We start from the raw sequence: 26,512 nt of genomic DNA, 5'->3' as shown, positions 1-26,512 counted from the left end.
CCTCATATGTTAACTCCTTCATTCCTGGAATCATCCTCATGAACCTCCTCTGGACTCTCTCCAATGACAACACATCCTTTCTGAGATATGGGGTCCAAATCTGCTAACAATACTGCAAATGCAGCCTGACTAGTGTCTTATAAAGCCTCAGCATTATCTCCTTGTTTTTATATTCTATTCCTTGAAATGAATACCTACTTTCCATTTGTCTACTTTACCATAGACCCAACCTATAAATTAACATTTTGGGAGTCTTGCACAAAGACTCTTTAAGTCCTTTTGCACCTCTGATGTTTGAATTTTCTCCCCATTTAAATAATGGTCTGCACTATTGTTCCTTTTACCAAAATGCATTGTCATATGTTTGCCAACACTGTATTCCATCTGCCACTTTTTTGCTCATTCTTCCAATTTGTCTAAGTCCTGCTGCAATCGCATTGCTTCCTCGGTACTACCTACTCCTCCACTTATCTTCATATTATCTGCAAATTTTGTCACAAAGCCATCAATTGCATTATCTAAATTATTGACAAACAATGTGAAAAGTAGCAGTCCTGATGATGAACCCTGAGGAACACCACTAGTTAGCAGCCAACCAGAAAAGGCCCACTTTATTCCCATTCGCTGCCTCCTGCCTGTCAGTCATTCCTCTATCCATATTAGTATGTTTTCTGTAATATTATAGGATTTTATCTTGTTAAGTAGCCTCATGTGTAACACCTTATCAAATGCCTTCTGAAAATCCAAGTAAGTAACATCCACTCCCTCTCCTTTGTCCACCCTGCTTCTTACTTCCTCAAAGAACTATACTGTACCTGATGTCAGGCAAGATGTCCTTTTACAGAAACCATACTGACTTTGTCTTGTTTTATTGTTAGTCTCCAAGTAGCCCTAAACCTCACTATTAATAATGGACTCCAACACTTCCCTAACCACTGAAGTTAGGCTAACTAGCCTATAATTTCCTTTCTTTTACCTTCCTTCCTTCTTAAAGAGTGGAGTGATATATGCAAATTTCCAGTCGTCCAGGGCTTGACAGGATAAATGTTGGGATGCTTTCACTAGAAAAGTTACAAACAAGAGGACATAGTTACAAAATAAGGGGGCTAGTCAGTTAAAACTGAGGTGCATAGAAATTTCTCCGAGGGTGGTACATTCCTGGAATTCTCTTCCCAAGGTTGGTGGATGCTATATCATTAGGTGGAGATAGATAAATATTTGAAAGTTCAAGGGATTGAGAAATGTAGGGAACTGGTACAGAAGAGGTGTTGAGGCAGCATAGGTGAGGTAAGGTCACATTGAATTGTAGGTTAAGCTTAAGAACCCTGCTGGCCTACTCCTGTTCCTGATGTTGTAATCTCAATAGCTTGATGGTTTAACTTTCCTGTTCCTGCCCCTTGAAAACAAATAAATAAAGATTAGCTTTATTTGTCACATGTACATGAAGCATTGAAATATACAGTGAAATGCTTTGCGTCAAATCAGATCAATGAGGATTGTGCTGGGCAGTCCAAAAGTGCCAACTTAGCATGCCCACAACTCATCTACCCTAACCACCTGCCTCTGGAACGAGGGAGAAAACTGGAATTGAAACCCTGTTGCATGAGTATTCGCTAGCACTGTAAAATGATGTGCTAACTTCTATGCTACTGTGCTATCCAATAGAACCTCATGCAACTAAATAGTTAAAAGCTCAATGCTCCACAAATCCTCTCAGACATTGCCAAACGTAACTTAATCTGGCATCTAAAGTTTGAATCACTAAATATAAAACTCTCTGTCCTGTTCAGCAATGCATATGTTCCATGTTGAGTCAGCTGCTACCAGTTGCTGCATGGCCCTTCTTTCTTCCTCCTCCCGAGATTCCACACAAGCATTTCACATTTGTAGATCAGCCAAATGTAATCTATTCAACAGGAATGCTTACCTTTGTATGATAGAATATTATATGAGATGGGCTAAACCAGATTTAAATCCAAGCTATTAAACAAAGGGATTAAATGTGGCTTTGAAATTTACCCACTAACTCCAACTTTAAAAAAATCCTACTGAGCACTCTAAACCCTATGGCTTTAGCTCAAAGCAGAATAGTTTTGTACAACTTCTGAGTTCCGGAGTTCACTGAGAAAACTAATGTCTGATATTATGGTGGAATTTATGTTTACCAAATCACCTCCATCTAAATGCCATCAACAGTTACGCAAATGCAAAATTTAGCTCCAGTAATACATTCAACTTCACAGGTTTGAAAAAGAGAAGAGTAACCTGGTTTTATTCCCCCAAGACCATGCTACTTAGAGAGGCAACAGTAAAACTCTGTTCTTTATGCACATTCAGATCTATGAATTCCTGCAACTTCAGGCTCCATGTGTGTCTGGACTGCTTTGACCACCAATGTTACTCTCAATTTCTTAGTCTCAGGATCTTTCCAGCCTATTGTTGCTACTGATTACTGTAGATCTCACAGCTTGCTACATACTGTTGCACTAGAGTGATTATTTAAGTTTTATATTCAAGAGAGATTCTGCCAGTCCACAGGAGCAGACTGACTTGCTTATATTATAGGTTTCCCCAAACTATGGGTTTTCATGGACGGCATTCTTCTCCTCACAAACGTCTTCCTGATAACCTCCTGCCAGGAGCACCTGATCGTAATTCTGAAAGTCTCTGTGAAAAAAAATACTATGCTTCCTGCAGGCACTGTTCTTGAACAGCCCGTTCACATACTTCCAATCCAATGAGATCGTTCTCCCATATCCATCCCTTGATGAAACATCCTTTATTCAAAAACTAACCTTGAGCTCCTGCTTTTTCAGCTTCCTACCTATATTGTCTCTTCAGGACCTCATACTTTTTACTACCTATGCCGTTGGTACCAATATGTACAATGACTGCTGATTACTCATTCTCCCCAAAGAATGCCGTGGATCTGATCTGAGATGTCCCTGACCCTGGCACCTGCACCTGCACCTGCACCTAGGGGTCTTTTCAAGTCTACAGAATCTCTTGTCTGCTCTTCTAACTATTGAATCCCCATCACCATCACAATCTTCTTCTCCTCTCTTCCCTTCTGAACCACAGAGCCAGGGTGTGTTAAGGCAAGGAAAGGGTAGGGATATGCAGAATAACAAGGAAGGAAATTGGAAGATTTATGTCTTGGGCATTGTGAGGATGGCAATGAGAAATTTGAATGAAATTGGTCCTCCTGAATTGTCTCAGCCCGAAACATAGACATTGCCTGGCTTGCTGAAGTCCTCCAGCGATTTTTGTGTGTTGCTTGGATTTCCAGCATCTGCAGATTTTCTCTTGTTTGGAAGTGGGAATGTTCGGGGGGGGGGCGGGGGGATAAGAGTTTCAGCATTCTTCTGCATTCACTGTAACAATGTAAACTCATAATTCATTTTCAGACGCAAACTATCATGAATTTTTTTTGTAATTTAAGTGATTAAAATGGTACGAACATTATACCTCATCTGCCTTATTAAAAAATAGAAACGTTGAACAAATTTCACTGGAATATTTTACAATTTGCTTAGGAGCCTCCAATGTTAACAACATAAGACTGCAAAATCGGGGTTCAATTACTACTTTGGAAATATCTGAAGGTTAGTTGGGGGTGATGTGTTTTCTGGAAGGTTAGTAAATGATGTGGATGAAGAAAGACTGTTGGGAGGCAAGATGCATCAGGCAAGGGAGCGGGCCATTCGGGTAGAGCAGAGTCGTTGCCCAGCAGCCGTCTATACCACCAGTGAGCTTCCCGCCATTTCGCCCGAGTAAACGATCACTGAGCTGTATCTGCGGAAAACCCTGCTTAGCCATAGCCCCACCTCCCTCCGTACGCCGTCGATCCTTTGCCATCTTGTATAACATGGGCATCGGAAGAAGGCGACAAACCTGCCAGTCGATTCCCAAACAGCTGATGAGCATGCGCCGGACGCCACAGGGGCCACCGGGAGCTGTAGTTTCACTCGGATGAAGGCAGTAGGAAAATTGAGTAGAAGGACTACGAATCCCGGCGGCCCTAGCGGCAGGCCCAATCGTTTGTCCACCACTACCACCCGCCCCCCTCCCTATCTTCTCACCGAGGCATCTGCAGCGATGAGAGAGTGAAGGCAGGAAACCAGGAACGGAGCTCGAGCAGGAAGGAAGGAAAGGAAGGGCAGGAAAGGCAGGGAGCTTATACGGTAGGGTAAGTTCAAATAGGCAGCTCTCCCCTAGGCGGAGCGGATTGGTGGGAGGAGGCCGGGAAGCTGGCAGGGGTGTGGGTACAGGTGCCAGTTGTGCTAATTATATTGTCACACTTGTCGGGAACATTTTCAGCACCTTCAACCACCCCGGAAACACCGTGTTCCCTGCACATACTAATAGTGTGGTATGGACGGAGTGAGCGCGGTGTTCCAGAGCCTGGACAAAACTTTACAACTTGTCAAACAACATTCATTCTGTTGACCACTTGCTTAAAGACAGGCCCAGTTGAATTTTCCTCGAATCTGCCCTAACCATTTGTGCCCTTGTGTGCATAAAATGACTTAGTACAATATATTTGAACTTTGGTACAGATTTCCTTCAAGTGATGAGACATTTTATTAACTGTACTTGACCTGTGTTATTGTGTTTACCCTTGTGGTGTTTAATGTTTTATTCTGGCTCAGTAACTTACTTTTAAGCCAAAATATATAGTGGATTCTGGTTAATTGGGACCAGAACATTTTGGCCCAAATAGTTGATGTTTCATATAAATAGTTACAAAGGTGTAAAAAAGACAAACTGAGTAACAAATTATGTATTTAAATGAAATACAGAACAAATCAGACCACTACAGTACTATAAAACTGTGTTAGTTACTAATAATTATCGGTGGAGGAATTCATCCATTGTACACAATGAACAAACTCAGTGCAGATGCCTAGTGTAGATAATGGACTGCCTTCATACAATGTTATAGATGATAGCATTTTCCAAATCTTAGTTTTCATTTTAACATTCAAACTGTTTTTCAATACCTTAAAATTCTTCGCAGATCCTAACTTACTGAGATAGTGGAATCATTTCATTTTCACTCCTGGCCTGAATGCTTGAAGCCACTGTGAGCAAAAGTTCTGAATTGCTTTATACTTTTTCTCAGCAACTATCAGTGACAAAAATCACTTTTTTGAACACAAACACATGCAACTGATGCTATTCAAAAACTTTTCACTCTACACACAGTGTAGCGTCAAACGGCCACACAAGTGCGCATGACTGATGCTAGTTCGAAACTGCTTGGCAACAATTTCCTGCTCCAATTAAGTGGCATAGTGTCCCAAATAAACTAAGGGAATCCCAGCAAGTTTCTCAATTAGTGTGTGTAAAGCATCTATCATATAAATCTCTTTTGGAATCCTGTATTCTAAAGTTCATAGAGAATACGCCCAACATAATCAATCGCTTCTTTTTGATCTGAAGATTTAGTCTTGTGAATCTGCCATTTTCATCATTGTGAGGCATAAGATATTTCCTGCAATGGAAGGCCAAAATTCTGAATGGGTATAATCTTGCCAAAGCTCTACGCAGTTAAAGAATCATAGAGTCATACAGCACAGAAACAGGGCCTTTGGCCCAAAGAGTCCACATGGACATTTACACTAATCCTATATTGGAATTGGTTTATTACTGTCACGTACTGAGGTACAGTGAAAAGCTTGTTTTGCATACTGTTTGTATGCATCAAAACAAAGCAGTGCATTGAGGCAAAACAATAACAGAAGGCAGAATGAAGTGCAACAGCTACAGAGAAAGTGCAGTTCAGGTAAAAGGTACAATGCAAGATAATGAGGTAGATTGTGAGGTCAGGAGTCCATCTCATCGTACTAGAGAATAATAGTCTTATATCAGTGGGGTGGAAGGTGTCGGTAGACCTGGTGCTACTTGCTTTCAGATTTTTGTGTCCTCTGCTGTCCAATGGGAGGGGGGAGAGTTCTAACTTATTCTCCCTCCCCCCCACCGTTCTTGTCAGTTTTCCCCAGAGTCTACTGTTCACTACACATGAGGCAACTTACAGTGACCTGCCAACCTACTAATAATTGTAGCAAGACTTGTATTTCATGCCCCTTGTAATAAAAGCTAATGGTTCACATATATAATGTGAACATTGAAGGTTGTAGAACTGATCTCTGTTGCAGCTACATGAAAATGATCTGTATATTCTGGTTTTCTTTCCATACGCCACCTTCCATGTCAGTACATTGCTGCCAAGCTTTTGAGTTCTTATTTTATGTAATTATTTTTGCTCTTTTTTTAGAAAGGAATTGAAAAGCTATGGGGGAGATGGTAGAGAAATATGCTTTCCAGAGAACCAGTGTTACTTTGAGGCTTTACTCAGATCTCATAAGACAATCACAGGCAAGAGAAAATCTGCAGATTGTGGAAATCCGAGCAATATACACAAAATGCTGGAGGAACTCAGCAGGCTGGCAGCATCTATGGAGAAAAGTACAGTCAATGTTTCAGGCTGAAATCCAGTCCTACCGAAGGGTTTTGGGTCGAAACGTCGGCTGTACCTTTTTCCATAGATGCTGCTTGGCCTGCTGATTTCCTCCAGCATTTTGTGTGTGTTGCTCTCATAAGACAATGCTTTGTAATACAAGTCTTCTATGTGGAAGAGAATTTAAAACTTTGTTGGAATTGCTGTGTTTGTGACCCAGCCTATTGACACTGATACAAACTTATGAAGCAGTGCACTATAATATAGAATGAATGGTGTAGGAATTTGTACCGCTTAACTGATCTGTCATTTAGTAATAACCAGAGAGCTGTAGTGATATATTTATAGGGAGCTATTCACCATGGAAAATGTTAACTGGTTTATTTATTGAGTTATACATATGTATTTACAAAGGTAAAAGTAGAAATTCTGGAAATGATTTACAAAAATGAGGCATTTGAAATAGTTTACTGCTTTTCATCCATGTTGAGTGATTTGTGGCTGTGCTTAAAATGATTTGCTATTGATGTGGGCCACCAGCCATAGATACAAGAGATACTGCAGATGCTGGAAGTCTTGAAGGACACACAGTCTGAAACGTCGATTGTTTATTTCCCTCATAGATGTTGCCTGACCTGTTGAATTTCCCCAGAATTTTGTATGTGCACCAACCAGTGCTCATTCTATCTCCGTCTGGTGTTGAGAATGAGAACTACAGCAGCATTGTAATCAGGATTTCTTTTCAATACAGTGGATTCTGGTATTTAGGACAACTCTTAAAAAAACAAAATCTAATTGAGCAAATAGCTGAGATTTTCTTCATTTATTTGGGACACTATATTGCTTAATTGAGACAGTGGACTGTTGCTGAACAGTTTCAAAGGTTCAAAGTAAGTTTTATTAACTAAGTATATACCTATATATGTCACCATATACCAGTGGTCCCTAATCACCGAGCTGCAAAACATGTGCTACATGTGCGAGGAAACGATATGATTTGGCAATATGAAATGATATGAGTCAGCTGCACCTTTCCTCATTCCCTGTCACGCACTGTTGAACTTGAACATAGGGTTGCCAACTGTCCCGTAGTAGCCAGGACATCCTGTATATTGGGCTAACCGCCCTTGTCCCGTATTTCCCCTGCTAAGGTAGAGCATTCCTATAAAACCGTTGGTAAGCCGAAATGGCGTAAAACGAAAAAGCAATTACCATTAACTTATATGGGAAAAACTTCTGAGCGTTCCCAGACCCAAAAAATAACCTACCAAATCATACCAAATAACACATAAAACCTAAAATAACACTAACATATGGTGGAAGCAGGAATGATATGATAAATACACAGCCTATATAAAGTAGAAATAATGTATGTACAGTGTAGTTTCACTTAACAGAATCGGGAAGATTAAGCCAAAACCAATTTGTAGAAAAAAAATCGGCACGTACACACATGCGCATGTCATGCATGCGCACACAGGTGCCCACGCAAGGCTTCATGGTCATGGTAGTCTTTCTCGGGATAAACACAAGTGTCCCGTATTTGACTGCTACTTTTGCCCTTTATTTAGGAGTGAGGAAGTTGGCAACCCTACTTGAACATCCGCACCCCCCCCCCCACCGTCGGGCGGTCCGCAAGAATATTGTCAATGCTAAATCAGTCTGCGGTGCAAAAAAGGTTGGGGACCCCTGCCATATACAACTCTGAGTGTTGGCGTGTGACCAAGTGGTTAAGGCGTTCGTCTAGTGATCTGAAAGTCGCTAGTTTGAACATTGGCTGAGGCAGTGTGTTGTGTCCTTGAGCAAGGCACTTAACCACGCATTGCTCTGTGACGACACCGGTGCCAAGCTGTATGGGTCCTAATGCCCTTCCCTTGGACAACATCGGTGGCGTGGAGAGGGGAGACTTGCAGCATGGGCAACTGCTGGTCTTCCATACAACCTTGCCCAGGCCTGCGCCCTGGAAACCTTCCAAGGCGCAAATCCATGGTCTCACGAGACTAATGGATGCCTATAAATATATATAAAAAATACAACTCTGAGATTCATTTTCCTGCAGGCGTACTCAGCAAATCTATAGAATAGTAATGACAGCAGGGACAATGAAAGATCAATTAAAGTGCAGAAGACAACAAGCTGTGCAAATGTAAATATAAATAAATAGTAATAAATAATGAGAACATGAGATAAAGAGTTCTTCAAGTGAAATTGCTTGTTGTGGGAACATCTTAATGGATGGACAAATGAGTGGAGTTAACCCATTTGTTCAAGAGCCTGATGTTCGTGGGCTAGTAACTTCTTGGGCCAGCTGCTGGTGTAATGCAATCAGTACTGGTCTTCAAGGCAAATGGTCCTAAGTTCAAACCCAGCCGGGTCCCAACCTGGGCAGCAGCCGTATCTGCATGGAAGAAGGGTCTGGCAATCTACGTCTGTATCTTTTTTTTTTATTTCAAAATATACTTTATTCAAAAATAAATATATACAATAAACCATTCAATCACTTTTCATCCTTTACATACGTTTCCATTATACTCAGTAAAATACCCGTGTTTATAGCCACCCACGTGGCACTCCAGTAGTTCAGCTTAGCATCTCATTGTTGAGGGGTATACTCCCCGCCCACCGACCCCTCCCACTCCCACGGGTGGAGAAACCTATACTGTGGTCCTTCCCCACCGGGCCCTTGCGGTGGCTGCACCGAGTTTCAGTGCGTCCCTCAGCACGTACTCCTGCAGCCGAGAGTGTGCCAGTCGGCAGCATTCTCCCACGGACATCTCCATGTGCTGGCAGATCATCAAGTTTCGGGCTGACCAAAGAGCGTCTTTCACCGAGTTGATGATCTGCCAGCAGCACCGGATGTTGGTCTCCGTGTGCGTCCCCGGGAACAGCCCGTAGATCAGAGAGTCCTCTGTCACGCAGCTGCTGGGGATGAAACGTGACACTAGCCCGTCCATCCTCCTCCACACCCTCTTTGCGAACTGGCAGTGTGCAAAGAGGTGGGTCACAGACTCCTCCTCACTGCAGTCCTCCCGTGGGCAGTGAGGTGCGGAGATGACGTTCCGGGCGTACAGGAGGGCTCTGACTGGGAGGGCCCCTCTCACCGCCAGCCAGGCGAGGTCTTGGTGCCTGTTGGTGAGATCTGGCGATGAGGCATTTTGCCAGATGAACTGGACAGTCTGCTCAGGGAACCACCCCACTGTGTCCATCACGTCCTTCTCCTGCAGTGCCTGCAGGACACTTCGTGCCGACCACTGCCTGATGGCCTTGTGGTCAAAGGCGTTCTCCTGGAAGAACTTTGCTACGTGGGATAGGTATGCCGGCAACGACCAGCTGACTGGGGCGTTGCGCGGGAGTGGGGCCAGACCCATCCTTCGTAGCCAGGGCGACAAGTAGAACCTGGGCACATAGTGGTACTTGGTGCCCACATACCTGGGCTCTACACACAACCTGATGCAGCCACATACGAAGCTGGCCATCAGGGTGAGGGCGACATTGGGGACGTTCTTGCCCCCGTTGTCCAGGGACTTGTGCATGGCGGTCCGTCTCACCCGCTCCATCTTGGATCCCCAGACGAATCTGAAGACAGCTCGGGTGATTTCCGAGCTGTAGGAGCGGGGGACGGGCCAGACCTGCGCCAAGTACAGCAGCCCTGAGAGCACCTCACACCTGATGACCAGGTTCTTGCCTGTTATCGACAGTCCACAGTCCCAGTTTCTGTTTCACCTTGGCAGTCCGCTCCTGCCAGTTCTTGTTGCACGCCTCAGCCCCTCCGAACCAGACCCCCAACACCTTCACGTGGTCGGACCTGATGGTGAAGGGGACGCTGGATCGGTCGGGCCAGTTGCCAAAGAGCATGGCTTCGCTCTTTGTGCGGTTGACCCTGGCCCCCGACGCTAGCTCGAACTGTTCGCAGGTGCCAATCAACCTGCGAACTGACCTCGGATCAGAGCAGAAGACGGTGACGTCGTCCATGTACAGGGAGGTTTTCACTTGGGTCCCTCCACTGCCTGGCAGCGTCACCCCTCTTATGCCCCCATCCCTCCTGATGGCTTCCACAAAGGGTTACTTGCCATGAAAACCCTATGGTCTATTAGGTTATGAAGAGTTGGACTCAACTTAATGACTGAACAACAACAAACATGGTGCAAGTCCTGAGGCTCTTGTACCCTCTACCTAATGGCAGCTGTGAGAAAAGAGCATGGCCTGGGTGGTGAGGATGTCTGATGATGCTGCTTTCCTATGACAGTATTGACAGTATTTGATGTACTGGACCGAATCTGGACCAGGACTGAATCTCTGAAATAGAAACTCCCAGGAATTTAAAGTTTCTAACCCTCTGCACCTCTGATCCTCCAATGAGAATTGGCTCATAAATCTCAGGTTTCCCTCTACTGAAGTCTACAGTAGTCCTTGGTCTTGCTGACTTTGAATAAGAGGTTGTTGCTATGACACCACTTAACCAAATTTTCAATCTCCCATTGCAGAAAACTTTGCAATGAAAATGAAGATTTGAAGAATGCAATCATCAAAAGCATTGTGTGAAGGCTGTCACTTACCTGCTGTAGATTTTGCATTGATTTTGTTCATTTACAATCAAACAAAAGAACATGGCAGCATACAAGACCATAAGACATAGGAGCAGAATTAGGCCATTTGGCCCATTGAGTTTGCTCTGCCATTCAATCATGACTGATCCTTTTTTCCCTTCTTAACCCCATTTCCTGACCTTCCCCTCCCCCCCCCCGTAGCCTTTGATGCCATGTCCAATCAAGAACCTATCAATCTCTGTCTTAAATACACCCAACGACCTGGCCTCCACAGCTGCATATGGCAACAAATTCCACAAATTCACCACCCTCTGGCTAAAGAAATTTCTCCACATCTCTGTTTTGAATAGATGCCCGTCTACGCTGAGGCTGAGTCCTCTTGTCCTAGACTTTCTCACCATGGGAAACATCTTTTCCACATCTACTCTGTCTGGGCCTTTCAACATTCAAAAGGTTTCAATGAGATCCCTCCTCGTCCTTCCAAATTCCAGCGAGTACAGACCCAGAGCCATCAAACGTTCCTTGTATGATAACCCTTTCATTCCTGGAATCATCCTTGTGAACCTTGTCTGGACCCTCTTCAATGCCAGCACGTCTCTTGTAAGATGAGGAACCCAAAACTACACAATACTCAAGATGAGGCCTCACCAGTGCCTTATAAAGCTTCAGCATAACATCGCTGCGCTTGTATTCGAGACGTCTTGAAATGAATGCTAACATTGCATTTGCCTTCCTCACCACTGAATCAACCTGCAAGTTAACCTTTAGGGTGTTCTGCACAAGGATTCCCAAGTCCCTTTGCATCTCAGATTTTTGGATTTTCTCCCTGTTTAGAAAATAGTCCGCACATTTGTTTCTACTACCGAAGTGCATTTTCCGACATTATAATTCATTTGCCACTTTCTTGTCTAAGTCCTTCTGCATTGTACCTGTTTCTTCAACACTACCTGCCCCTCCACCGATCTTCATATCATCTAAAAACTTGGCAACAAAGCCATCTACTTCATCATCTAAATCATTTATAGACAGTATAAAAAGAAGTGGTCCCAACACTGACCCCTACGGAACACCACTAGCCACTGGCAGCCAACCAGCCAAGGACACTTTTATTCCCACTTGTTGCCTTCTTCCAGTCAGCCAATGCTCTAACTATGTTAGTAACTTTCCTGTAATACCACAGGCTCTTAATTTGGTAAGCAGTCTCATGTGTGGCACTTTGTCAAAGGCGTTCTGAAAGTCGAAATATACAACATTCACTGCATCCCCTTTACCTATCCTACTTGTAATCTCCTCAAAGAATTCCAGTAGGTTTGTCAGGTAGGATTGTCCCGTAAGGAAATCATGCCGACTTTGTACTATCTTGTATCTCCAAGTACTCCATCACCTGAAGAGTATACTCTAATATCTTCCCAACCACTGAAGTCAGGCCAATTGGCCAATAATTTCCTTTCTGCTGCCTACCTCCTTTTTTAAAGAGTCGAGTGACATTTGCAATTTTCCAGTCATCTGGCTCCATGCTAGAGTCCAATGATATTTGTAAGATCATTGCTATTGCCACCACAATCTCTAACGCTGCCTCTTTCAGAACCCTAGGGTGCAGTTCATCTGGTCTGGGTGACTTATGTACTTTTATGTCTTTCAGATTTTGAGCACTTTCTCCTTTATAATAGTAACTGCATCCACTTTTCTTCCTTCACACACTACAACACTGGCACACTGCTAGTGTCTTCCACAGTGTAAACTGATGCAAAATACTCATTTAGTTCATCTGCCATCTCCTTGTCCCCCACTATTATTTCTCTTGCTTCATTTTCCAGCCGTCCTATATTTCATCTCTCTTTTATTTTTTACATACTTGAAAAAACTTTTACTATCCACTTTGTTATTATTTGCTAACTTGCTTTCATATTTCATCTTTTCCCTTCTAATGATTCTTCTAGGTGCTCTGTGTAGTTTTTCAAAAAATCCTCTATCTTCCCACTAATTTTTGCTTTGTTTTATGCCTTCTCTTTTGTTTTTATATTAACTTTGACTTCCCTTGTTAGCCATGGATTTACTATTTTGCCATTTGAGTATTCCTTCATTTTTGGAATACGTACACATGTCCTGCACCTTCCTCATTTTTCCCAAAAACGCATGCCATTGCTGCTCTGCTGACATCCCTGACAGCAGCTCCTTCCAATGTACTGTACTTTGGCCAACTCCGCACTCATACCCTTACTACACTGAAATACTGCTGTGTCAGACTTTACTTTCTCCCTATCGAATTGCAAGTTGAACTCAATCATATTGTGAATACTGGTTCCTAAGGGTTCTTTTACCTTAAGCTTCCTAATCATCTGGTTCATTACGTAACACCCAATCCAGTATAGCTGATCCCCTAGTAGGCTCATAGAAACATAGAAAATCAACAGCACAATACAGGCCCTTTGGCCCACAATGCTGTGCCGAACATGTACTTTAGAAATTACTTTGGGTTACCCATAGCCCTCTATTTTTCAAAGCTCCATGTACTTATCCAGGAGTCTCTTAAAAAACCCTAACGTATCTGCCTCCACCACCGTTGCCGGCAGCCCATTCCATGCACTCACCACTCTCTGCATAAGAAACTTCCCCCTGACACCTTCTCTGTACCTGTTTCCAAGCGCCTTAAAACTGTGCCCTCTCATGTTAGCCATTTCAGTCCTGGGGAAAAAGCCTCTGACTATCCACACGATCAATGCATCTCATTATCTTACACACCTCTATCAGGTCACCTCTCATCCTCCACCGCTCCAAGGAGAAACGGTGGAGTTCACTCAACCTATTCTCATAAGGCATGCTCCCCAATCCAGGCATCCTTGTAAATCTCCTCTGCACCCTTTCTGTGATTTCCACATCCTTCCTGTAGTGAGCTGACCAGAACTGAGAGCAGTACTCCGAGTGGAGCATGACCAGGGTCCTATATAGCTGTAATGTTACCTCTCGGCTCCTAAACTCGATCCCACGGTTGATGAAGGCCAATGCACTGTATGCCTTCCTAACCACGGAGTCAACCTGCGCAGCAGCTTTGGGTGCCCTATGGACTCAGACCCCAAGATCCCTCTGATCCTCCACACTGCCATTAATACTATATTCTGCCATCATATTTGACCTACCAAAATGAACCACCTCACACTTATCTGGGTTGAACTCCATCTGCCACTTCTCAGCCCAGTTTTGCATTCTATCGATGTCCCACTGTAACCACTGACAGCCCTCCACACTATCCACAACACCTCCAACCTTTGTGTCATCAGCAAATTTACTAACCCATTCTTCCACTTCGTCATCCAGGTCATTTATAAAAATCACGAAGAGAAGGGGTCCCAGAACAGATCCCTGAGGCACACAACTGGTCACCGACCTCCATGCAGAATATGACCCATCTACAGCCACTCTTTGCCTTCTGTGAGCAAGCCAATTCTGGAATCACAAAGCAAGGTCCCCTTGGATTCCATGTCTCCTTACTTTCTCAATAAGCCTTGCATGGGGTACCTTATCAAATGCTCAATGACAGTCTATTCTTAAAAGCCATTTCTTAGGCATTCAACAGACTCACTCTCTTGAGATCCATTACCAACCTGATTTTTCCAATCAGGTCGATGTTAAAATTTATAATAACGTTGCCCTTTTGACACGCCTTTTCTATTTCCTTTTGTAATCTGTGGTCCACCTCCCAGCCACTGTTGGGAGGCCTGTATATAATTGCCATCAACGTCCTTTTACCCTTGCAATTCCATCGCATGTCACATCTTTCTACTGATTTGATGCCATTCTTTACTAATAGAGCCCTTTTTGATTTTGCATGCCTAGTGTACTGATGCTCACCCCGTTGGCTGCGTCTGTGTCCCATCACCTGCCTGCCCTTCCTGACAGTCTGTCTGCATACTATCTTTACTTTCTTACCATTTGTCCTATCCTGAGTCCATCACTTCGGTTCCCACCACCCCCGCCAAATTAGTTTAAACCCTCCCCAACAGCTCTAACAAACCTGCCCACACGAATATTGGTCCCCCTCGGGTTCAAGTGCAACCTGTCACTTTTGAACAAGTCATACCTCCCCCAGAAGAAATCCCAGTGATCCAAATGATCATACAATGGATGATTTCCTCCACTGATAACTATTAGCAACTAAAACATAGTTTTCTATTTCTGTAGTAGTATTGGTAATGTTCTAATTTGGCCTTCCTTTAAATACATAATTTGATACTCAGTCCTGATGAAGCATCTGGTCTGGAAACGTGGGCTGTTTACACTTTTCCATAGATGTTGCCTGACCTGCTGAGTTCCTCCAGCATTTTGTGTGTGTTGCTTGGATTTCCAGCATCTGCAGATTTCCTCAGATTTGAATGGTAGTTTGTCTTTTTTGTACCTTTGTAGCTATTTCCCTGAAACTTCGGGTAATTGGATGAGTCACTTATTTGGGCTAAAATTTACTGGTCACATTGTGTCTCAAATAACCGGAATCCAATGTTTAAAACCATAAGACAGAGTAGCAGATTTAAGCCATTCGGCCTATTGAGTCTGTTCCACCATTTGAAATGATGATTTATTTTTCCTCTTGACCCCATTCTCCTGCCTTCTTCCTGTAACCTTTGACAACCTTACTAATCCAGAACCTATCAACCTCCAATTTGAATACATCGGAATCAGAATCAGGGTTAATATTGCTGGTGTACATCATGAAATTTGTCGTCTTTGGCAGCAGTATATGTATTGGCAGCAATACATAATAAAGCTGAAAAACTGGACCTCCTGGGTACTAATCTTTGGGTTACTGCCTATGCCACAAGTCAGTGAGGGTAGGAATAGGATAACTTGGCAGATGAATGTGTGGCTGAGGAACAAGTGCAGGGGGCAGGGTTTCTGATTTCTGGATCATTGTGATCTCTTTTGCAGAAAGTATGACCTAGACAGAAGGGACTGGTTATTCCAGAACCCAAGGGGGGCCAATACCCTTGTGGGCAAATTTGCTGGAACTGTTGGGGAGAGTTTAAATTAATTTGGCAGGGGAATGGGAAACTGAATGATAGCACTGAGAATGTTAGTATACAAGCAAAGGCATTGCACATTGAGACTGTCAGGAAGGATAAGCAGATATAGAGCAACTTATCAACTGCAGTCAGTGGAAGTAGTTGAAGTGTAGAAGCGGGACAAAATTGAAAAGGATGATGGATACAGGACTAAGATGTTATATTTGAATGCACACAGTATATGGAATAAGGTATAGAAGCATAGAAAACCTACAGCACAATACAGGCCCTTCAGCCCACAAAGCTGTGCCAAACATGTCCTTACCTTAGAACTACCTAGGGTTACCCATAGCCCTCTATTTTTCTAAGCTCCATGTATCCATCCAGGAGTCTCTTAAAAGACCGCATTGTATCCGCCTCCACCACCGCCGCTGGCAGCCCATTCCACGCATTCACCACTCTCTTCATAAAAAAACTTACCCCTGACATCTCCTCTGTACCTACTTCCAAGCACCTTAAAACTATGCCCTCTCGTGCTAGCTATCTCAGCCCTGGGAAAAAGCCTCTGACTATCCACACAATCAATGCCTCTCATTATCTTGTACACCTCTATCAGGTCACCTGTCATCCTCCGTCACTCCAAGGAGAAAAGGCCGAGTTCACTCAACCTATTCTCATAAGGCATGCTCCCTAATCTAAGCAACATCCTTGTAAATCTTGCCTGCACCCTTTCTATGGTTTCCATGTCCTTCCTGTAGTGGGGCGACCAGAATTGAGCACTGTACTCCAAGTGGGGTCTGACTAGGATCCAATATAGCTGCAATATTACTTCTCGACTCTTAATCTCAATCCCGCGATTGATGAAGGCCAATGCACTGTATGCCTTCTTAACCACAGAGTCAACCTCCGTAGTAGCTTTGTGTCTTATGGACTTGGACCCCGAGATCCTTCTGATCCTCCACACTGCCAAGAGTCTTGCCATTAATGCTATATTCTGCCATCATATTTGACCTACCAAAATGAACCACCTCATACTTATCTGGGTTGAACTTCATCTACCACTTCTCAGCCCAGTTTTGCATCCTACCAATGTCCTGCTATAACCTCTGACCGCCCTCCACTCTATCCACAATACCCCCAACCTTTGTGTCATCAGCAAATTTAATAACCCATCCCTCCACTTCCTCATCCAGGTCATTTATAAGAATCACAAAGAGTATGGGTCCCAGAACAGATCCCTGAGGTACACCACTGGTCACTGGCCTCCATTCAGAATATGACCACTCTTTGCCTTCTTTGGGCAAGCCAGTTCTGGATCCACAAAGCAATGTCCCCTTGGATCCCATGCCTCCTTACTTTCTCAACAAGCCGTGCATGGGGTACCTTATCAAATGCCTTGCTAAAATCCATATACACTACATCCACGGCTCTGCCTTCATCAATGTGTTTAGTCACATCCACAAAAGATTCAATCAGGCTCGTAAGGCTTGACCTGCCATGACAAAGCCATGCTGAATATTCCTAATCATGTTATGCCTCTCCAAATGTTCATAAATCCTGCCTCTCAGGATCTTCTCCATCAATTTGCCAACCGCTGAAGTAAGACTCACTGGGATAGCCCTACTCCCTTTCTTGAATAAGGGAACAACATCCGCAACCCTCTAATCCTCCGGAACCTCTCCCGTCCTCATTGGTGATGCAGAGATCATCGCCAGAGGCTCAACAATCTCCTCCCTCACTTCCCACAGTAGCCTGGGGTACATCCCATCTGCTCCCGGTGACATATCCAACTTGATGCTTTCCAAAAGCTCCAGCACATCCTCTTCCTTAATATCTACATGCTCAAGCTTTTCATTCCGCTGCAAGTCATCGCTATAAATGCTAAGATCCTTTTCCATAGTGAATACTGAAGCAAAGTATCTATTAAGTACTTTTGCCATCTCCTCCAGTTCCGTGTACACTTTTCCACTGTCACACTTGATTGGTCCTATTCTCTCACGTCTTATCTTCTTGCCCTTCACATACTTGTAGAATGCCTTGGGGTTTTCCTTAATCTTGTCCTTCAAGGCGTTTTCGTGGCCCCTTCTGGCTCTCCTAATTTCATTCTTAAGCTCCTTCCTGCTAGCCTTATAATATTCTAGATCTCTATCATTACCTAGTTTTTTGAACCTTTCGTAAGCTCTTCTTTTCTTCTTGACTAGATTTTCAGCAGCCTTTGTACACCACTGTTCCTGTACCCTACCATCCTTCCCCTGTCTCATTAGAATGTATCTATGCAGAACCTCATGCAAATATCCCTTAAACATTTGCCATATTTGTTCCATACAGTTCCCTGAGAACATCTGTTTCCAATTTATCCTTCCAAGTATATGGAATCTTGTAGTGCAGTTAGAGATTGGTGGGTATGATGTTGTGGGCACCACTGAGCTGGGAAAGATTATAGTTGGGAGCTTAACATCCAAGGATACATGTTGTATCAAAACCACAGGCAGGGAGGTAGGGGGCTGGCGTGACTCTGTTGGTAAAAGAAAATGAAATCAAATCCTTAGAAAGAGCTGATGTAGGACCAGAAAATGTAGAATTCTTGTAGTAGAGTTATGGAATGGCAAGGGTTAAAAGACATTGACAGGAGATATCTATCTATCTATCTATATGGCCTCCGAACAGTTGATAGGATGTGACTTATCAATTACAGTGAAAGATGGAAAATGCACGTCCAAAGGGCAATGTTATTATGATTGTCATGGGGATTTCTATCTGCAGGTAGATTCGGAAAATCAGGTTGGTGCTTATTTTGCATCAAAAGAGAATGAATTTGTAGAATGTCTACAAGATGACTTTTTAGAGCAGCTTATAGTTGAGACCACTAAGGGATCAGCTATTCTGGACTGGGTGATGTGTAATGAACTGGATTTGATTAGAGAGCTTAAGGTAGATACTGATCATAAAATGATAGAATTCACCCTGCAATTTGAGAAGGAGAAGTTAAAGCGAAATGTATCAGTATTACAATGGAATAAAAGCCATTACAGAGGCATGAGAGAGAAGCTGGCCAAAGTTGAGTGGAAGGGGACACTAACGGGGATGATGGCAGAGACTATGGCTGGAGTTTCTGGGAGCAATTCGGAAGGCACAAGGTAGATACATCCCAGAGTAAAGGGGTATTCTAAAAGCAGGATGACACAACTGTGGCTGACAATGGAAGTCAAAGCTCACATAAAAGCAAAACAGAGGGCAAATAGTAGAACAAAAATGAGTGGAAAGTTAGAGGATTGGGAAGCTTTTAAAAACCAAAAGAAGGCAACTAAAAAAAAGCATAAGGGAAAAGATTAAATATGAAAGTAAGGTAGCAAATAATATCAAAGAGCATACCAAAAGATTTTTCAGATATATAAAAAGTAAAAGAGAGGCGAGAGTAGATGTTGAACTGCTGGCAAATGACACTGGAGGGGTAGTAATGGGGGGCAAGGAAATGGCAGACAAACTGAATAAATGTTTTTTAATCAGAATTCACTGTAGAAGACACAAGCAACATGCCAGAGGTTCGAGAGTGTCGGGGGCAAAAGTGAGTGCAGTTGCTTTTACGGGGAGAAAGTGCTAGGAAGCTGAAAAGTATGAAGGTAGATAAGGCACTTGGACCAGATCAACTGCACCCCAGAGTTCTGAAAGAGGTAGCTGAAGAGACTGTGGAGGCATTGGTAAAGATCTTTCAAGTATCAATAGATTATGACAAGGTTCCGGAGGACTGGAAAATTGTAAATGCCACTCCACTCTTCAAGAGGGAGGGAAGTAGAAGAAAGGAACAGTTAGCCTGACCTCAGTGGTTGTGAAGATGTTTGAGTCTATTGTTCGAGATAAAGTTTTGGGGTACTTGAGTCACATCATAAAATAGGCCAAAATCAGTATGGTTTCCTTAAGGGAAAATCTTGCCTGACAAATCAGTTGGAATTCTTTGAGGAGATAACAAACAGAATAAACAAAAGAAATCGGTGGATGTTGTGTCCTTGGATTTTCAGCAGGCCGTTGACAAGTTGCCACACGTGAGGCAAGATAGGAGTCCATGCTATTACAGGAAAGGTACTGGCATGAATGGAGCAGTGGTTGATTGTCAGGAGGCAAATAGTTGGATTAAGGGAGCCTTATCTGGTTGGCTGCTAGTGACTAATGGTGTTCCACAGGAGTCGATGTTGGGACTGCTTCTTACATTGTACGTTAATGATTTGGCTGACAGAATTGATGGCTTTGTGGCCAGGTTTGCAGATGATATGAAAATAGGTAGAGGGGCAAGTAGTGTTGAGGAAACAAGGAAGCTGCAGAAGGACTTAAATGGATTTGGAAATGGGCAAAGAAGTGGCAAATGGAATACAATGTCGGTAAGTGTATGGTCATGCAGTTTGGTAGAAAGAATAAAAGTGTAGACTATTTTCTAAATGGGGTGAAAATTCCAAAATTCGAGGATTTTGGAGTTCTTGTGAAAGATTTCCTAAAAGTTAACTTGCAAGTTGACTTGATAGTGAAAAGGCAAATGCAATGTAGCCAATCACAAACAAGAGAAAATCTGCAGATGCTGGAAATCTAAGCAACACACACAAAATGTTGGAGGAACTCAGCAGGCCAGGTAGCATTCATGGAGAAGAGAACAATTTACATTTTGGGCTGAAACCCTTTGGCAGGACAGGCTGAAGGGTTTCGGCCAGAAACATCAACTACTCTTTTCCATAGATGCTGTGCCTGCAGAGTTCCTCTGGCATTTTGTGTGTGTTGAATGCAATATTAGCATTCATTTTGAGAGGACTAGAATATAAAATCAAGGATATAACGCTGAGAGGCTTTATAAGGCACTAGTGAGGCTTCACTTGGGATATTGTGTGCAATTTTGGGCTCATTATTTAAGAAAGGATGTGCTGACTTCGGAGAGGGTTCAAATAAGTCTCAGAAAAATGAGTCCAGGAATGAAAGGGTTATCACATGAGTGTTTGATGGCAAAGAGTGGGGGGAAGGGGAAGTTGTGCTTGGTGGTGGGATCCTGTTGGAGATGGCAGAAGTTACGGATTAATTATGTGCTGGACACAGATACTAGTGGGATGGCACGCGAGGACAGGAGGAACCCTATCCATAATGATGTGGAGGGAGGATGGAGTGAGGGCAGATTGATGATGGAGGAAGGGAAGCCCCTTTCTTTGAAGGAGGAGGGTATCTCAGTTGTTCTGGAATGAAAAGCCTCACCCTGAAAGCAGATGTGGCAGAGATGGAGGAGCCAAGAGAAGGGAATGGCATTTTTACAAGTAACAAGGTGGGAAGAGGTATAGTCCAGATGGCTTTGAGAGTCAACAGGTTTATAAAAGATATCAGATAAACTATCTCCAGAGATAGAGACAGAGAGATTTAGAAAGGGGAGAGAGATGTGTTAGAAGTAGGCCAAGTAGATTTGAGGGCAAGGTGGAAGTTAGAGGCAAAGTTGATAAAGTCAAAGAGCTCAGCATGGGTGCAGGAAGCAGCACCAATGCGTTGTTGATGTAGCATAGGAAGAGTTGGGGAGCAATGCCAAAGTAGGCTTTAGATTAATGTAACATAAACTGTTTATGTACAAAACATTCAATTTCCCTCTCATAACCCACATTCCGAATGCTGTTACAATAATAGTCCATAACTAACTTCACAGTTCTAAAGACAGTCTTTTAGGTGGCGCTCTGTTTCTTTCACGATAGCACCTCTGGACCTGTAGAGTGGCATAAGGTTTTGTAGGTGTCTTGTCTAAGACAACGTTCTTGGTTTCCGGTGTCACATTGCTGTCAGTGACATCATCACTGAGAGGTAAGTCCGGTGACTGTAATATGTCTGTCTTGTTGGATGCAGTCAACTCAGGTGTGTTCTTTGGTTGAACATCCAGAATCTGGTCCACATGACGTCTCCATGTCTGATCTCCAACATCCACTGTATACATCAGTGGCCCAGTTCTTGTAGCTATCCTACAAGGTGTCCACTTGTCTTCTCAGTAATCACATGCTAGGACTTTCTGTCCAATCTCAAGGCTCCTTGCTGCTTCATTTAACTGGATTAACTGTTTATTGTGTACTACCCTCTGAAGGTCTGGTTTCAGAAGGTCTATGCGAGATCTCAGATTCCTGCTCATGAACAGCATTGCAGGTGTTTGATTTGTCGTCGTAAGGGTAGAGTTCTGATATACAGAAAAGAAGTTGTCCACCTTGTGCTGTAGAGAAATGTCCTCCTTATCCATTGCTTTAATGGACTTGAAGGTTTGGATAAACCTTTCAGCTAACCTATTTGTTGCTGGATAGTGAGAAGCTGACTTGAAATGTCTGATGCCATTTTTCTTCATGAACAGTTGGAATTTTCTGAGGTGTATTGTGGTCCGTTGTCATTTCTGGTAAGCCATTTTCAGCGAAGTTAGTCCTCAGAGCAGATATGGTATTTGTTGAGGTGGTTGACTTCATTCTTATAACCTCTGGCTACTTTGAATGAGCATCCACAGCAATCAAGAACGTGGAGTCCATGAATGGCCCAGCAAAATCAATATGTACTCTTTGGTGAAGACGGCCACTCCCAAAGATATCGGAGCAGAATTAGGCCATTTTAGCCCATCGAGTCTGCTCTGCCATTTAATCATGCCTAATCCTTTTTTTCCTCCTTCTTAACACCATTTCCCAGCCTTCTCCCCGTAACCTTTGATGCCATGTCCAAAGAAGAACCTACAAACTCTGCCGTAAGTACACCCAACAACCTGGCCTCCAGAGCTGCACGTAGCAACAAATTTCACAAATTCACCACCCTCTGGCTCAAGAAATTTCTCTGCATCTCTGTTTTGAATGGTTTCCCCTCTATCCTGAGGCTGTGCCCTTTTGTCCACCATGGGAAACATCCTTTCTGCATCTACTCTGCCTAGTTCTTTCCACATTTGAAAAATTTCAATGAGATTCCCCCCCCCATCCTTCTGAATTCCAGCGAGTGCAGATCCAGAGCCATCAAACATTCCTCATATGATGACCCTTTCATTTCTGGAATCATTTGTAACAGTGCCTGTGGGGGTACATTTTGAACTTTTTGGCATACCGAACAATCTTTGGCCAAGTCCTCGATCTGTTTATCTATTCCCTTCACAAACATCTCATTAGCATTTAGCATTCTGAGACAGCTTCTGATTAATGCTACCATTTAGGTTACAGTTGCCTGTTGATGTCACACTGAGTGCTTTGATTGTATGCCAGTCTGGTTGGATTTTTCGCCACCATTCACATCCGAAAACTGTTGGCCCTCCACTTTTCAATACTTAAAGCTCTAACTGCTGTGTTTGGCCTCCATACATCACTTTTATCTTCCGTTCACCTTTGGGAGATACTTATTCGCCTGTATAGGTGTTAGCATCACTGAGGTCTTCTCTCATGGTATCTTAGAAAGCAGGCTGTTGTGGTCAACCTCTGGAAATTATAGACAAAGCTGACCCTGTATCCAGCTCCATTTACAGTTTTACACCAGACACATCTATTGTGATCCAGATGATTTTGTGATCTGCTTCAATTATACTCTGCAGTTCTAGGCATGACAATTCACCTTTGTCAGATTCTATGTTGTCTGATTCTGTTCTACGTTCACTAACTTTATGCATTTGCTTGGTTTTGTGTTTGGGACTTATCACTTGGTTGTCTGCCTTGCACATTCTCTCTATATGACCTTGTCTGTGACATTTTCTGCAAACTTTTTCTTTGTACCAACAGTCATTTGCATCATGGGAGGATTTCCCACATCAGTACTTTGCTTCTTGCACCACTCAGGGACATTTTGTGCATTTCACATTCTAACCTCCTTTCCTGTAGTGCTGCATACTTTGCTGCCGTCTCTAACGATATTGCAATGGTCAATGACCATTCTAAGGTTAGGTTTCTTATGTTCAGTAGCCTCTTTGGAGTGCTTTGACTAGGCGTGCCACAGACAAGCCAGTTCCTTAACGCATCAGAAAGCCAATCTCTAAAGTCACAGTACTGGGAAAGTTTGCGCAGTTCTGCAATGTATTCAGAAATGCTTTCATCTTTTGACTGGTTCCTTTTGTAAAAACTAACTCTCTCAGCTATTACCAGCGGTTTAGGGCTCACGTGATTTTTGTAAAATTGTAACAATTTCATCGAACGGCTTGCTTGCTGGTTATTCCATCAACTCCTGGGAACTTACTTCTCTTAATGTTCTTTAAGTGACCTAATATTACCTCCTTTATCTCAAAATACCCATCGAATTCTCCTTGGTAAATACTGATGCAAAATACTAATTCAAGACCTCACAATCCATCTTTTGCCTCCAAGCGCATGCTCCCTCTTTGCTCTTGACATATATATATAATGTCTTTGGATTCCTTTTAATCCCACTTGCCAAGGATTTTTCATGGCCCCTCCTGGATCTTCTAGTTCCCTTCTTGAGTTCTTTTCTTGCTTCATGGGGTCTGTTTGAATTTAGCTTCCTAAACCGTACATACACTTCCTTTTTCTTCTCGACTAAATTCACTACATCTCTTGACATCTGATATTCCTTTTCTCTGCCATCCTTGTCCTTCCTCCTTCCTGGAACATACCTGTCTTATACTCTGTGCAGTTTTAAAGTATACGCCTGAAACCCCTTTTTACCAGGCATCCGTAGAGTTGCACTTACAACATGCTGGAGGAACTCAGCAGGTCGGGCAGCATCCGTGGAAACGATCAGTCAACGTTTCGGGCCGGAACCCTTCATCAGGACTGAAGAGGGAAGGGGCAGAGGCCCTATAAAGAAGGTGGGGGGAGGGTGGGAAGGAGAAGGCTGGTAGGTTCCAGGTGAAAAACCAGTAAAGGGAAAGATACAGGGGTGCAGGAGGGGAAGCAGGGAGGTGATAGGCAGGAAAGGTGAAGAAGGAATAGGGGAAAACACAATGGGTAGTAGAAGGAGGCGGAACCATAGGGGAGGTGATAGGCAGCCAGGGGAGGGGGCAGAGTGAAATAGGGATAGGGGAAGGGGGGGGGAAGGGAATTACCGGAAGTTGGAGAATTCTATGTTCATACCAAGGGGCTGGAGACGACCGAGACAGTATATGAGGTATTGCTCCTCCAACCTGAGTTTAGCCTTATCATGGCAGTAGAGGAGGCCATGTATGGACATGTCTGAATGGGAATGCGGAGGTGCTCGACGAAGCGGTCCCCCAATCTGCGTCGGGTTTTACTGAAGTAGAGGAGGCCGCACCAGGAGCACCGGATGCAATAGATGATGCCAACTTCTCTGCAACTTCCGCCACCTTCAACAGGACCCCACACTAAGCACATCTTTCCCTCTCCACCCCTCTCCGCTTTCCGCAGGGATCGGTCCCTCCGTGACTCCCTGATCCACACATCTCTCCCCACGGATCTCCCACCTGGCACTTATCCCTGTAAGTGTAAGTGCTACACCTGTCCCTACACCTCCTCTCTTGCCACCATTCAGGGCCCCAAACAGTCCTTCCAGGTGAGGCAACACTTCACTTGTGAGTCTGTTGGGGTCATCTATTGCATCCGGTGCTCCCGGTGCAGCCTCCTCTACATCAGTGAAACCCGACACAGATTGGAGGACCGCTTCGTTGAGCACCTCCGCTGCATCCGCCACAACAGACGGATCTCCCGGTAGCCACCCACTTCAACTCTGCTTCACATTCCCATTTGGATATGTCCATACATGGCCTCCTCTACTGCCATGATGAGGCTAAACTCAGGTTGGAGGAGCAACACCTCACATACCGTCTAGGTAGTCTCCAGCCCCTTGGTGTGAACATAGAATTCTCCAACTTCCGGTAATTCCCTCTCCCCACTTCCCCATCCCTATTTCACTCTGCCCCCTCCCCCAGCTGCCTATCACCTCCCCTATGGTTCCACCTCCTTCTACTACCCATTGTGTTTTCCCCTATTCCTTCTTCACCTTTCCTGCCTATCACCTCCCTGCTTCCCCTCCCCCACCCCTGTAACTTTCCCATTACTGGTTTTCACCTGGAACCTACCAGCCTTCTCCTTCCCACCCTCCCCCCACCTTCTTTATAGGGCTTCTGCCCCTTCCCTCTTCAGTCCTGATGAAGGGTTCTGGCCCGAAACGTTGACCGATCGTTTCCATGGATGCTGCCCGACCTGCTGGGTTCCTCCAGCGTGTTGTGAGTGTTGCTTTGACCCCAGCATCTGCAGAGTACTTTGTGTTTGTTATCCCTAGAGTCGCAGCTTGTTAGACACCTCGTTAACAGCCACTGGACTCAGTGGTGAGAAAACCACCTTTCACAAACTCCACATGTCTAGGGTTGATATGACTTGGGTCCCACCAAAACCCGGAAAGTTGGGATGTCTCAACCACCCAAACCCTGATCTGTGTGAATGCCGTGTAAATACTGCCTCCATGCAATTAGCTGTCGGCAAGAAATAACAGATTGTATACTGCAATTGTAAAGAACGTATATATTTACAAATTTCAGCTTTATTGAACAGTTAGTAGGAAAAAGAAAAGAAAAAAGTAAAAAGAGC

The 26,512-nt window shown here is 43.8% G+C and overlaps 1 protein-coding gene across 3 annotated transcripts in view; it reads left to right on the top strand.

The window, feature by feature from the left end:
- Window positions 1-26,512, top strand: part of LOC140206140 (nucleus accumbens-associated protein 1-like) — a 65,563-nt gene that overhangs the window by 6,031 nt on the left and 33,020 nt on the right. Inside the window, exon 1 of one of the 3 annotated variants that reach the window (XM_072274362.1) lies at window positions 4,072-4,184. The exons of 1 other annotated variant lie outside the window; for it this stretch is intronic. The gene's annotated coding sequence lies outside the window, so the exon portion shown is untranslated. Of the gene's footprint in view, window positions 1-4,071; window positions 4,190-26,512 lie in introns of those variants that run through there. One more of the 3 variants, XM_072274361.1, reaches the window with a different exon arrangement.

This window comes from Mobula birostris, chromosome 12 (assembly GCF_030028105.1).
Source record: "Mobula birostris isolate sMobBir1 chromosome 12, sMobBir1.hap1, whole genome shotgun sequence".
In the NCBI taxonomy this organism is placed as follows: Eukaryota; Metazoa; Chordata; class Chondrichthyes; order Myliobatiformes; family Myliobatidae; genus Mobula; species Mobula birostris.
Note: the sequence above shows the minus strand (reverse complement) of the source record. Positions and strands in the feature narration are given on the sequence as shown.